The 13,859-nt window shown below is 39.5% G+C and overlaps 1 protein-coding gene across 4 annotated transcripts in view; it reads right to left on the bottom strand.

The window, feature by feature from the left end:
- Positions 1–13,859, bottom strand: part of LOC136028104 (uncharacterized) — a 49,491-nt gene that overhangs the window by 30,943 nt on the left and 4,689 nt on the right. For all 4 annotated transcript variants that reach the window (XM_065705733.1, XM_065705731.1, XM_065705730.1 and 1 more), the window contains exon 2: positions 60–263. The gene's annotated coding sequence lies outside the window, so the exon portion shown is untranslated. The remainder of the gene's footprint in view (positions 1–59; positions 264–13,859) is intronic.

The raw sequence follows: 13,859 nt of genomic DNA, 5'->3' as shown, positions 1-13,859 counted from the left end.
AAATATGCTAGAACTAACATAACTTAGAAGTGAAGGAACAAATATGAAAGTAATCGAACCTTTTTCATCTTCTTGTTCAAAATTTTCATTTAGGCGTTTCATTACTTGGACGTAATAATGGTATGTTTCTTCATCAATATTCTTTCCTTTACCATACTTTACCAAACTTCTTGGCACGGGAGAGAAATGACTTTTTCTTTTTATATTTCCTTTCCATAGTTGGAATTTAAAGGAGATGAAATCGTCTGTTAATTTTCAATTCCCTTAAATAAGAAAATGAAACGTATAATAATTTAATTTAGAATAACTATATTTTTTCTGTAATGAGAGCTTTTTTTTATTTTAGGCAGTAAAGTGATAAACTGAAGAAAATACTGAAACACAGAAAAAATCCAAATATTTCAGGAACACGTCCAAAACCCTTTGTCATCTGTAAAAAAGTAATAAAGAAGAGTTAAAAACAATACAAAAAATGACATCTACATTCAAAATGCGTTCCTCACAAAAGCATAAGCATGAATAATATTGTCACAAGACATGGGCTTTATTATAACAAAACTGAAAATGTGGACATGAAGTGGAGAGTTCTGGACAAACAATATTATAAAGTGACTGTCAAGATATGATAAAAAAAACAACAAAACATTTATTGATAAGAAAGAAAAAAATAAAGAGTATATTTGAAAATTACAACATAAAAATGCAGTAGAAGATTTTAAATCATCTAAAAATAAATATGAGCTTATTTCATTTATTGGTTTCCTATCTCAAAATCTACCTCGGTCCCTTGTGAAATAAATTCAACGGTAAGTCTGCGCTTGGGTTTTTGTTTATTTCCTGAACGTTTAGTCAGGTATGTAACAGCAGAGCTAAAGTGAGGACCCTAACACGAATTTAAAGAAAATTAATTCAGTTTAGGTAACTTAACCAAAGTTGATAGACTTTAAACAAGACTGTTGTGGTGATACGGATATCATGCTTAAATATAACTCGTTACAAGGAGTCCTAAGTTTTAATTAAGCATTGCCTATAGTAAAGGCCATACGGCTCCAATGTTTTATTATTATTATCACTTATTTTTTCTTTTTCCCAGAGGCTCTTCATATGGAAATGATGGTCGTATAAACTTCGGAGGGGGTTCATTCGATTGGAAACCAGAAGTTCTAGTGTCCTTGAGTCAAAAGTGATCAAAGTGCAACTAGCCCTCCAACGTCCTTTTTCCCCAAATGCATCAGATAAAAATTTTGTGATAGCCATTCTGTTAATAATAGTTCGAAGATGAGATAAAAAACATGGGTGTCGACACAGCCCCCCAGGGCCGGGGGCAGGCATTTTAAGCTATGCCCTGTGGGCATATATGGTTCTTATGGTATAGATACTCATATAAACTTCAGAGAGGGCTCATTTGATTGGAAATTGAAAGTTCTAGTTCACTTTTTAAGAGTCAAAAGTGATCAGAGTGATCAAATGTAATCAGATGAACATATTGAGATAGATATTTCGTTAAAATAGTTCAAAGTTCAGATAACAAAAACTTTGGTGACAACACAACCCCCAGGGCCCAGGGAAAGGCGTTGTAAGTTATACCCTGGGGGCATACATGTGGTTCTTATGGAAGGGATTATCGTATAAACTTCAGAGACGGCTCATTTGACTGGAATTTGAATTTGATTTGAACTGGAATTTTGAGGTGAACTAGCCCCCCCCACGCCCCTTTTTTACCCGAAATACATCGGATGAAGAAATTCGAAATACCCGTTTTGTTAAAATAGTTGAAAAGTCGGATAACAAACACTCCGGCGTCGACGAAACCCCCCAGGGCCCGAGGGCAGGCGTTGTAAGTTATGCCCTGAGGGCATATATGGTTCTTATGAAAATGATGGTCGTATAAACTTCAGAGGGCTCATTTGATTGGAAATTAAAAGTTCTAGTGCACTTTTTAAGAGTCATAAGAGATCCAAGTCCCCCCCCTAGGCCATTTATCCCTCAAACCCATCCGATACAATTTTTAGACAGCCATTTTTTTTAAATAGTTCAAATATCATATAACAAAAATCCAGGGTCAACACAAACCCCCAAAGCCCAGGAACCAGTGTTGACACTTAAGTCCCGGGGTGCATAAGGTTTCTATATAAGGGGTGGTAGTGTAAACTTCAAAGGTGGCTCACTACACTGGAAATTGAAATTTCTAGTTACCTTTTTATGAGTCAAAAGTGAGCGGGGGACCATCCCCTCCAACACACACACAAACAGCCTCTTTTCCCAAATGCATCCAAAATTTTTTATGAAGCTGAAAGAAGACTGTTTTTAGGCTCCATGTGCTATTTTTCGAAAGAAGAATGTTTAACCACAAATGTTTTTTTTAGAAATTTTACCAAATTAACAGTGATCTGGATAAAAAAGGAACTTGACATAGAGATAAAATAAATGTTGACTTATATCATGGTATTTCGCCTTCATTTTTAATGAAACACATGGGTTCCACTGTAAAGAATATGCTACCAACAAGCATTAAGGCAGTGGAACTTGTGCCTTATTTGAACAGAAATTAAAACTATCTTTAGAATGGTATTTGTTAAATTTCATTTTGGGTGGTAGAGTGGGCAGGAGATAAGGTAGGGCTGGAAAGGAGAGAATTGTGTAATTGATACCTTGGAAAGTACTTCAGTCAGGTGAATGAAACTTTGAAGAATATTTTTAGAGCTAATTTGGCCAAGAAAGGTCTTCTGGATCCACCACCATCCTTTTCCCTTCCAAAAGGCATTGACCTTTTATAAATACACACAAACTTCGCGTTCCAAAATGGAAATTTCAGAAATAGATCTACAGTACACATGAGGTCCAACAAAGCATGGAAAGCATTTTGGGTGAAGTTATAATCATGGGGCTTCTTGATATCTCAGAAAATAGCTGAGCTATGTGAATAGAACTTTCAGGAATAAATCCAGGGCATAAAATACATCCTGGGAAGACGTTATCAAGCTTTTATTTCTACCCTTTCCTTATTTCTAGGGATTAAAAGCTTTATATATGGCAAGTACCTATACCTAATACAGGCAGAGGCGAAGCTAGGGTTTTGAGTTTTGGCAGGTATATAAAGAATGTGCTAACAAAATCATCCAGTCTGTCAACAAATGCAAATACATATCTAAATTAAGATGACAAGGATACCCAAAATTCTAAGGCATCAGCACTGCATGCCAAGGTTTGGAACTTTTTGGGAGGAGCCACCCCACCCCCCTTAGCTGTGCCCCTGGTTAGGGGTGCATATACCTATCTAAACTCCAACATAAGATGTTTCACCTGTATTTTGGGTTTTCAGTCTCTTTTTTATTGACTCCATCATTTGAAAAGGAAATAGCTATTTGGAGGTAAGTGCTTAAAGATTCATTCCCAGAAAATAGTTGAAGCTAAGAATTCATTCATAAGTTTTATACCTTCTTCAACTACTTTCCAAGATTGACATAAAACCCTCATCTTGGATTTTACCATATTTCGAACCTTATAATTTTGCTAAGTCATAATTTATAAAGAATTCAAAAAATGTATTAAATTTGAAAAAACAGAAAATTCCGACATGGCTTAAAAACCAGGTCAAGTCATTAGAATTCTGTTTTTAAAACCAAGAGTCAAAGAAAAGCAGACCCAAAACAATGTTAAGAAAGTTACCACTGGATGAGAGAGTCTTCTGATAGAAACACCATAAAACAAAAAGATCAGTACTAATGTCTTGTGGTGGCACGATGGGTTTGATCTTAGCTGGGTAGTTTAGGATCCAGAGTTCAAACTCAACTGTAACAACACACTGCAGAGCTGGTACAAGGACCTCAGTATTCAAGAAGCATTGTTAGTCCAGCATATACATAACCAGCACCATCGAATTCCTTATTTCATGTTCTTTTATATTATACCACAATAGTTGTCTTAATGGCAATTAAAAAAACAAAAACAATAAGACTCTTATTTCATAATATTAATAATTTTTCTATTATAAGATTATCATGTTTTCTTCTCTTGTTATTCACATATTTATAACATCTCAAACAACATTTATATCAACAATTCTACAAGGTCTATTATCACCCATGCAAAACTGGATTTATCAAATCAATTCTTGTATTTACTCTGATAATACTTATATAAACAATTCTACAAGGTCTATTATCATCCATGCAAAACTGGATTTAGTCAAATCAAGAACGCAGAAACCTATTTTAACAAAGAAATATAGATGTAACTGAAACAGAGTGATTATGTTTATTTCTATATTTTGGGTGCTTAGGTCTGACAAATTTACCTAATGAATTGAAATGAGTGCAACATGGAGTTCATTGCATGGTGTCAGAACCAGAGGTCAAGACTTAAACATAGATAGCACACCAGCCCAAACAATCAGTTGGATAAGCCCCAATCTCAAAGGTTTAAACTTGCCAAGATTTGATACTTTGTTTTCTTATGCAAGCCAGTTTGGTGCTTCAAAGCTTTCATTTTTAGACGGGCTTTGTCCAAAAGCCTTTATCAAAGGCAAAACTATAGCGGTGTCTCTGAAAACGATTCTACAAGGTCTATTATCACCCACGCAAAACTCGATTTAATCAAATCAAGAATGCAGAAACCCATTTTAACAAAGAACAGATTTAACTAATATAGACAGATTACTCTGATTATGTTTATTTCAATATTCTAGGTGCTTTGGTGTGATATATTTACCTATTGAGTTGACTTGAGCATAACAGAGTTCATTGCATGGTGTTAGAAACAGAGGTCGAGAACTCAACATAGATGGCACACCAGCCCCATCAATCAGTTGGTCAAGCCCCAATCTCAAATCAGAAGGAAGGAAATTCAGAAGACAGTGTGAGCTATGTTCTCTGCTCTACTAAGTGGAAATTCAGACATAGCTCAATGCTTGTATACTGATCTGAACTTACACAGAACAAAATAAGCCAAAGGTATACACAGTCAGGCTTGATAACCAAATTCAGCAAAGCATAAACCCTGTCTTTGCCAGATATATTGTTGAGATATATACTACTGAGTCCTACATCATCTGTAGTATTTTTATATTACGTTGTATGGAAGTTTCATGTTATGTTTTTTGTAGGTAGCCTGGGTTAATAAACCTATTCAATAGACGACATTACATGGTGTCAGAAGTGGGATCTGAATAACAATGGACGTCCTTCAGCCATCAATAAACTGGGAGGTCAACTCCCTTTCAGAGGAATGGGACCGTTTCGAAGAACACGCTAAGCTGATGTTTGCAGGGCCACTTTCAGGCAAAACAGAAAAAGTACAGTGTGCCTACCTACTCATCTGGGCTGGAGCAAAAGGTCGGGAAATATTCAACACCTTCAACGTCGAGCCTGAAGAGCTGCATAAAATTGAACCTTACCTCGCTAAATTCAAAGCATATGCTTCACCTCAAAAGAACACAGTTTTTGCACGATACCTGTTCCAGAAGCGAGACCAAAACAACACAGAGACTGTGGAAAAATACATCACAGATCTAAGGACATTAGTGAAACCATGCTCCTACTCAGACCCAGATGAAATGGTTCGGGACCGAATTGTATGTGGAATCCAAAACCAAAATGTGCGTGAAAAGCTCTTGGCTGAAGGTGATGAACTCACACTGGATAAAGCAACCTTTACGTGCAGAAGCCACGAAGCAACCCAGGCTCAACTCAAGACATTCAACGGAACGAGGCCAGCCCCCATCAAACAAGAGATCGACGCTATATTCCGCTACCAAAACCGGAACAGTGGTAGAAACAAACAAACAGAAGCAAGTGGCTCCAAGAGTAAAGCATGCTACTTCTGTGGCGGAACATACTCCCCCTCACACATCTGTGCTGCAAAGGGGAAAACCTGCTCCATATGCAAAAAGACCAACCACTTTGCCAGGGTCTGTCGAAGTAAGACAGTCATTGCAGTTGATGAAGACGCCGCAGATACAAACCCCGGCGACGAAATTGTTTTCCTTTACTCCATCAAGCAAAGTAAGAACAAAGACGAAGCAGTTATTCCACTGACTATCAACAACCAGTTCCCTGTACAATTTAAGATCGACACAGGAGCCCAGGTGAATATCATCCCAAAGAAGTATTTTGACCTCATCACGCCAAAGCCCACCATGAAACCCACCAATAAGCACCTCACAAGCTATTGTGGAGCACGGATCCCAGTAACAGGAGTCTGTGAAAAATCCTGTAGGTACAAACACAACGTGAGCAGCACGCAGCAGTTCTACGTAGTCGAGACCTCATCCTCCCCAATCATTGGCTACCGTTCTAGTCTCAACCTGGACCTGATCAAGCTAGTCCTAAACATAGACGTAGCAACCTCCCAAGTACCACACCTGAAGGAAAAGTACAAAGAAGTATTCAGAAGAATTGGAAAGCTGGACGGAGAATGCAACATACACCTAAAGGAAAACGCTACGCCAACCGTCTACCCAGTCCGACGAGTCCCCGCCGCTATGCAGGATAAGCTCAAAACAGAGCTCAGCCGCCTAGAAAGCCTAGGTATCATAGAAAAAGTAGTGACCCCGACCGAATGGGTTAACTCAATGGTAATGGTAGAAAAGAAGGACGGCTCCATAAGACTGTGCATAGATCCAGTTGATCTAATTAAGTCCATCAAGCGACCGCACTACCCGATTCCCACTCTGGACGATGTCACCTCGAAGCTACACGGAGCCAAAGTATTCACCAAACTTGATGCCCGATCCGGTTACTGGTCCATTCTGCTGTCTGACGACTCTTCTTATCTCATGACATTCAGCACGATCTATGGGAGATACCGTTTCAAGCGAATGCCCTTCGGAATCATCTCAGCCCAAGATGAATTTCAGCGGCGAATGGAAGACGCTTTCGAAGGCCTAGAAGGATTCGAAATCATCATTGACGACATGATCGTGTATGGCGACACCCAAGAAGAACACGACGAACGCCTAGCAGCAATATTGGAACGCATCCTTGTCAAGGGCATCCGATTCAACAAAGAGAAGTGCGAGTTCTCAGTATCCCGAGTAAAGTACTTCGGACACGTCATCAGCTCCGAAGGAATGCAGCCAGACCCCGATAAGATCCGTGCCATAAACAACGTGCCAAGCCCATCATGCCGAGAAGAACTCCAAACACTTCTTGGGATGATCAATTACTTAGCCAAGTACATACCAAGTCTCTCAACAAAGAACAAAAAACTCCGTGACCTGACTAAAGCAGACCCGTTCATCTGGGAAGAGACACACACACAGATCCTAGAAGACTTGAAGAGCTCCATAGTATCCAACACCCCGTTCTTCAATCACAAAAGTAACAACGTGGAACTCATAGTTGATGCCTCTAGCCACGGACTTGGTGCACACCTGGTCTCGAAGGGGAAAGTCACAGCGTACGCATCGAGATCGCTCAGCAAAACAGAGCAGAAATATTCCCAGCTAGAAAAAGAGCTGTACGCCATCGTATTTGGTTGCAAACATTTCCACCATTATCTCTATGGCCGGCATGTCGAAGTTACTACTGACCACCGCCCACTCGAAACAGTGGTGGCAAACCCTATCCACAAGGCCCCACCCCGAGTACAGAGATTAATGCTCCAGCTCCAGCCTTATGACCTTAGCCTGAAGTTCCGACCGGGCTCAGAAATTCCTGTAGCCGATGCTCTATCCCGCCTACACCTGGGCGATGCGGATCCAACACTGGAAGAAAGTCTAGATGTCTACGTAATCAAGTTGTACGAAACCTACCTGCCAGTGACCAGAAGCTCGAAGAGATCCAGGAGGAAACAACAAAAGATTCAGAACTGAGTACCCTGATCAAAACGGTCCAAGCGGGGTGGCCGAGTGCAAGAAAAGACTGCCCAACCAACATCCTAGCATACTGGAACTTGCAGCATGAACTCTCCTTCGAAAAAAGGCATCCTGCTCAAAGGAGAAAGGCTGATCATTCCCAAGAATATGCAGGGAGCTACACTGCAGCAGTTACACGCAGCCCATCTCGGAATCGAGAAAACGAAACAACGAGCCAGAATGCTGGTATATTGGCCAGGACTCAACGCCGACGTCGAGCGGTACATAACGAAGTGCCAAACATGCGCCAACAACATGCCAGGCAATTCAAAGGAACCGATGATTAACCACAACATCGAGACGCTGCCGTGGCAAAAGGTTGCGACCGATCTCTTCGAATGGAAAAGCGCCAGTTTCTTGGTAACCGTCGACTACCACAGCCGTTTTTTCAAAATCGACAAGCTTCCGACGACCTCATCTAGTGCAGTCATCACGAAACTCAAGGCCCATTTCGCCCGACACGGCATACCGTCTCAACTAATGTCAGACAACGGACCTCAGTTCACATCGAGAGAATTCACCGATTTTGCCAAGACGTGGGGAATCTCACTAACCACGCCCAGCCCAGGATACCCAAAATCCAACAGACTGGTCGAGAAGGCGGTACAAATCTCAAAAAACATCATGACGAAAGCGACAGAAAACGGAGAAGACCCCTTTCTGGGTATACTAGAGTATAGGAATACACCAGTCGACGGGTTCGCGTCACCAGCCCAGCTCCTAATGTCGCGTCAGCTAAGATCCATTCTGCCGTGCACCTCACAACACCTAAAGAAGAAAGTCATTCCGACCACACAGTTCACCCGACGAAGAACTGAAATGCAGAAACGCCAAAAGCTGTATCATGACAAATCAGCTAGATCACTGAAACAACTCACCCCTGGAGACGCGGTTTACGTACAGAAGACACCCGACGGACCATGGAGTCAGGCTGTTGTGCTATCCCATGCAGGAAAGCCACGATCCTACCTGGTGCGTACCAATGAAGGTTCCGTGCTAAGGAGAAACCGTAAACATCTCACAGCCCGTCCACATCACAGCCAGCAAGGTTTGAGCCGAGTCAGTGAGACAAGCGATGAAGCAGCACCACCAATAACAGAAACGGCTATTGAGTCACCACCCTCAGCTTCACAGCCAGACCTGTTCATGTCCCCATTGCTACTGCAGGACGGTCAGCAGGCCAGCCCGAGCCCCAACCAGATGGCCACCGTATCTCAGCCCCAGGGTACCAGCGAAACACTATTGCAGCTACGCACGCGCTATGGTCGAACAGTAAGAAGACCCCTGAAGCTAAACCTGTAAAAGGAGTGAAGTGGAAAGAAGTATGAAAAGCTGCGGCCTTAACGCGGCCAAAGACTCAGTGAAGTGGACCAAGCCAAGACTTTAGTGGACCACCCTTGAAGTTAAAGTGTTTTGGAAGTTTAGTATGTTGTTTTTTATTATGAGAAGGAAGATGTAGTATTTTTATATTACATAAAAGTATGAAAAGCTGCGGCCTTAACGCGGCCAAAGACTCAGTGAAGTGGACCGAGCCAAGACTTTAGTGGACCACCCTTGAAGTTCAAGTGTTTTGGAAGTTTAGTATGTTGTTTTTTATTATGAGAAGGAAGATGTAGTATTTTTATATTAAATTGTATGGAAGTTTCATGTTATGTTTTTTGTAGGTAGCCTGGGTCAATAAACCTATTCAATATACGACATTACATCATCCAGTTGAAAGTACTTGCAAAGGACTTTTAATCTGATGATCGAGACAATCATTGAGTTCAAGAACATATGAATGGATTCTCAGCAAGGGAGCTACACTTACCATGGCTAGACGAATCGAGTGCTGCAACAGGAGGCAGAAGTGGTTTAAAGACAGATAAATCTCCCTGCATGCTATTTCAGTGGTGGCTTGTACTTTAAACGCCATAAAAGCCCGGCAAAAGAGAAACTTTGTAGCAAGTGTTGGAAAATGAACTATTTTACCTAAACATGCAAGAGCAAGGCAGTACACAAGCTTAAAACAAGAAGCAAGGCAGAAGAAGATATGCAATTCATGATTGAATCCATCTACAGTGAAGAAAAGGTAGAAAATCCTTGTACACACATAAGACTGGCTGAGCAGGATAGTGAACTTGTATTCAAGATTGACACTGGTGCCAAGACCAACATTTTGTCATCTAAATACTTTATTAAGTTTGGAAGTTTAGGCAAAGTTTGGAAAGCCAGCACTATTTCTGACTGCTAATACAGTGGAGGACAGCTAAAGCTACTTGAGACAGTCAACCCAAAAGTTTGGTACAAGAACCAATCCCTCAGGCTCATAGCTTTTATGTAGTATATACAAACAGAGCCCCTATCTGCAGGTACCAGTTACCAGTCCTGCAAATGACCGTTTCTATTGAAGTTTGTCCTCAGTGTTAATAATCCAGCCCCTTTCAGGCCAGGAATCCAACTTTGCTAAAATGAATTAAGTCAGGTGTTTGAGGACAGAGGAATATTACCTGGAACCTGCAATATTTATCTCAGTGTGATGCAATACCTACTGTTTAGCCACCAAAGCAGTTTTACCAAGCCAACACAGTGGGTAAATTATGTGGTCCTGGCAACAAAGGCAGATGGGTCACTTAGGATCTGTTTGGATTATCATTAAAACAGAGCAATTCAGAGACCACATTACACTATACCCTTATTTGACAAATTACCAGCAAAGTGCAAAGGTGCCTAGAAATTCATCAAGATTGGTATTCATCAAGAATACCCAATGTTGATAACGTTGATGGTGCTGGGCAAACCCTCCTCTAAGTTGAAAACATTCAACATCATGCATTGTGTTGTACAGTACAAATGGAAGCAATACACTTTTGGACTAATTTCAGCACTGGATGGAAGAGACTCTTGCAGAACTAGAGCTCAGGTTGATCATTGATAGCATAGCAGACAATGGTGCTGAACATGATGCAATACTGAGGGCAGTATTCCAAGCTGCAAGAGACAATGGAACACATTTCAATAGAGAAAAATATGTCTTCAATGCTACTTCTATAGCCTACTCTAGACACAGATCAACAACAGGCAGCACAATCCCTGATCAAAAGTAAACAAAGACATTAGAAAACATGTCTGCACCATGAAGCCTAGAAGAACTACATATATTATTACAAACATACAACTACATTTCCAGACACATCCCCAGCCTAGCTACATCAAATTGGGCAGCCAATTGGACAACTGTCCAAACAGCACAAATTTGATTGGAATCCCAGTAACAAAGAGGCAAAAGGAGTTAATCAGAATTTCGTCAATCAAAAGCTCTCATTCTTCAATCCAGAAGCCAAGGATATTGAGGTGATTATAGATGCTTCTTAGCACAGTCTGGGTGCACAACTGATGACAGTCAGAGCAATGGCGCATTTTTTCCCAAGCAAAGCAGAGTAGCATTACTGACAATTGAAGAAAGAAAAGTTTAAAATATCATTTGCTTGCAAAAGATTCCACCAGTATCTACTTAGGAGAAAGATTGGTATTTACACATACCAGAAACCTATTGAGTTATCTTAGAGGAGTCTATACTAAAATCACATTCAAGGCTACAGTGACAGATGTTAGCTGTTAAAGCATATAATATAAAGCTGAGGTACAGACCTGTATAGACTATCTCTGTGGCAGATGCCCTATCTTGCATGCACCTTGCAGATATAGACATGGAGTCAGATAGACATGGAAGTTCTGGCCCAATTGTCCTCCAAAACTTAGTCATAAAAAGCCAAAGCCTAAACCACATACATCTTGAAACAATAAAAGACAAAGTAATGAACTCCCTGATCGAAACTTTAAAAGTGGGCAGTCAAACAATAATAAAGACCTTGACTAAAAGTTGGATAATTCTGGAATTACCATCAAGAATTGGCCCAATTTTAACAGATCTGTCATAAAACGGAAGCAAATAGCCATCCCAAGATACCTGAGGGCAGACAAAGTATACTAACTACATACTTCTCATCTCAGAGAAGGGAAGGCCAAAGAGGGGGACCAGGATGTCTACATTCTGGCCAGTTATCACACAAGACAATGAAAGATTAGAAAGCCAATGCAAGACCTGTGCAAAGTTTGCCCCAAACCAAAAGAAGGAGGTGATAATTGCAATTAAAATACTGAATTACCCTTTCAGGCATATAGACACAGACTACATCATTTCAAGAGCAGTAAATACTTTGCAGTTCACTTTTTGGAAAAGCTTTCAGTGGATCTTGCCATCCTAAAGTTAGTTGATTGGGTAAACTATGCATTTGATAAAGGCCCAATTCCTGCAGCATTATTTTTAGATATTAAAAATACATTCAATACTATTGATCATGATAAAATGCTGTATAATCTTAAATCAATTGGGGTAGATAACATAGCTTTAAAATGGTTTGATTTGTATTTAAGAAATAGGGTGCAAGTCCTGCATAATTCAAAAATAACATCTGAGAGACATTTTATATTGTGAGGAGACCTACAAGGGTCAATTTTGGGACCTCCCCCCATTTTTCTAATTTGTGTTGACCAAAAAAAATATTATTTAACTGAAGCTAATATAATACTATTTGCAGATGACACACTTTTGTTTGTTGCATCTGAAAGTCTACCTTCTTTGTTTTAAAAAAAAATGGAAAAATCTCTTAATGAATTTGGGTCATGGGCAGATTTGAATTCTTTAACATTTAATTATAGTAAGACAAATTATATTATATTTTCTACAATAACGTCAAGTGAAACAGATCTGAAATTAAAAGTAGGTAATAATACCATAGAAAGAGTCAAAACTTGTAGATATCTGGGTTTTATAGTTGAAGAGAATGTTTCATGGAAAGAATATGCAAAGTTAGTTGGTAACGAACTTTGAATATCCCTTGGAGTCATCCATCACCTTAAATTCCATTTCCTAAGAAAATACTAAAAATTATTTATCATTCTATTTTTATCCTCCTCTGTCTTATGGGTCTTCTACATGGGCAAGTAATTTTATTTCTTGTAACAAAAGAGTTCGAATCATACAAATTAAAGCAATTCAGATTGTATCTTTGGTTCAACATACAGATAACACCAACCTTCAATTCAAAAGTGCTAGGATATTTGATGTGTCTAAGACTTGAGATTTCCAGATTGCAACTTTATGCTTTGAATATTTCAAAAGTCTCCTACTGTCAGCTTACCAAAACATATTCACAATAAGTCAAGATCAGCTTTCTTATGAGACCCAACATTCTTGTGACATCATCCCAGGATGCCCTCAACAAAAAGAGCTTCTTTTTTAAGTAGATCTTTTGTACCAAATATTTGGAATCTACTACCATGTGATATCTGGAATTTAAATAATATTACTTTGTTCAAGCAAGCAGCAAAAGGTCATTACAAGAAAATCGCTAAGTGTTCTCTTCATTTAGACCCCCCAGCTGTTTTTTCCTTTATTTCTAGTTACCTGTTTCCATAATGTCCTCTCGTTTTTATGTAAAGTTATAACTTAGGTAATTTTTTTCCTTTCCTTTTTTTCTTCTTTCTTTTTTTTTGTGTTCAGTTGGTTTATTTTGTTTGCTGTTTAATTAACATTAGTTATTTTCCTGCTCTAGCCAAGCACTCATTTTGTGCTTTCCTGGCAGGAATGCCATATTTTGTAGTTTTTTTTTGGCATTTAAATAAATAAATATGGAATATAAATATGGAAAATATTCCTGTTGACTTCATATGTCAATTTTTCAAGGTGGATTACCAAACCAACACCATGTGACAGCAAGCTATTAACAAGCTGAAATCTCATTTTTTTCCAGCATGGGTGAATAACAACCAACAATGGCCCCCATTTTAATGCAAGTCAAATACTCAAACTTGAGCCTGGACAGTCACCAACCAAACAGCATAAGTGAAAAAGCTGTTTATACAGCAAAAAACTACTAACACAAGTGGATGACAGCAAGACTTATCTATACCTGATTATCTTGGAGTCTTTGAGTATTGACATACATCATTAATGAATGTT

This window comes from Artemia franciscana, chromosome 6 (genome assembly GCF_032884065.1).
Source record: "Artemia franciscana chromosome 6, ASM3288406v1, whole genome shotgun sequence".
Classification (NCBI taxonomy): Eukaryota; Metazoa; Arthropoda; class Branchiopoda; order Anostraca; family Artemiidae; genus Artemia; species Artemia franciscana.
The sequence above is the reverse complement of the archived record's forward strand: the minus strand, read 5'-3'. Positions and strand labels throughout refer to the sequence as shown.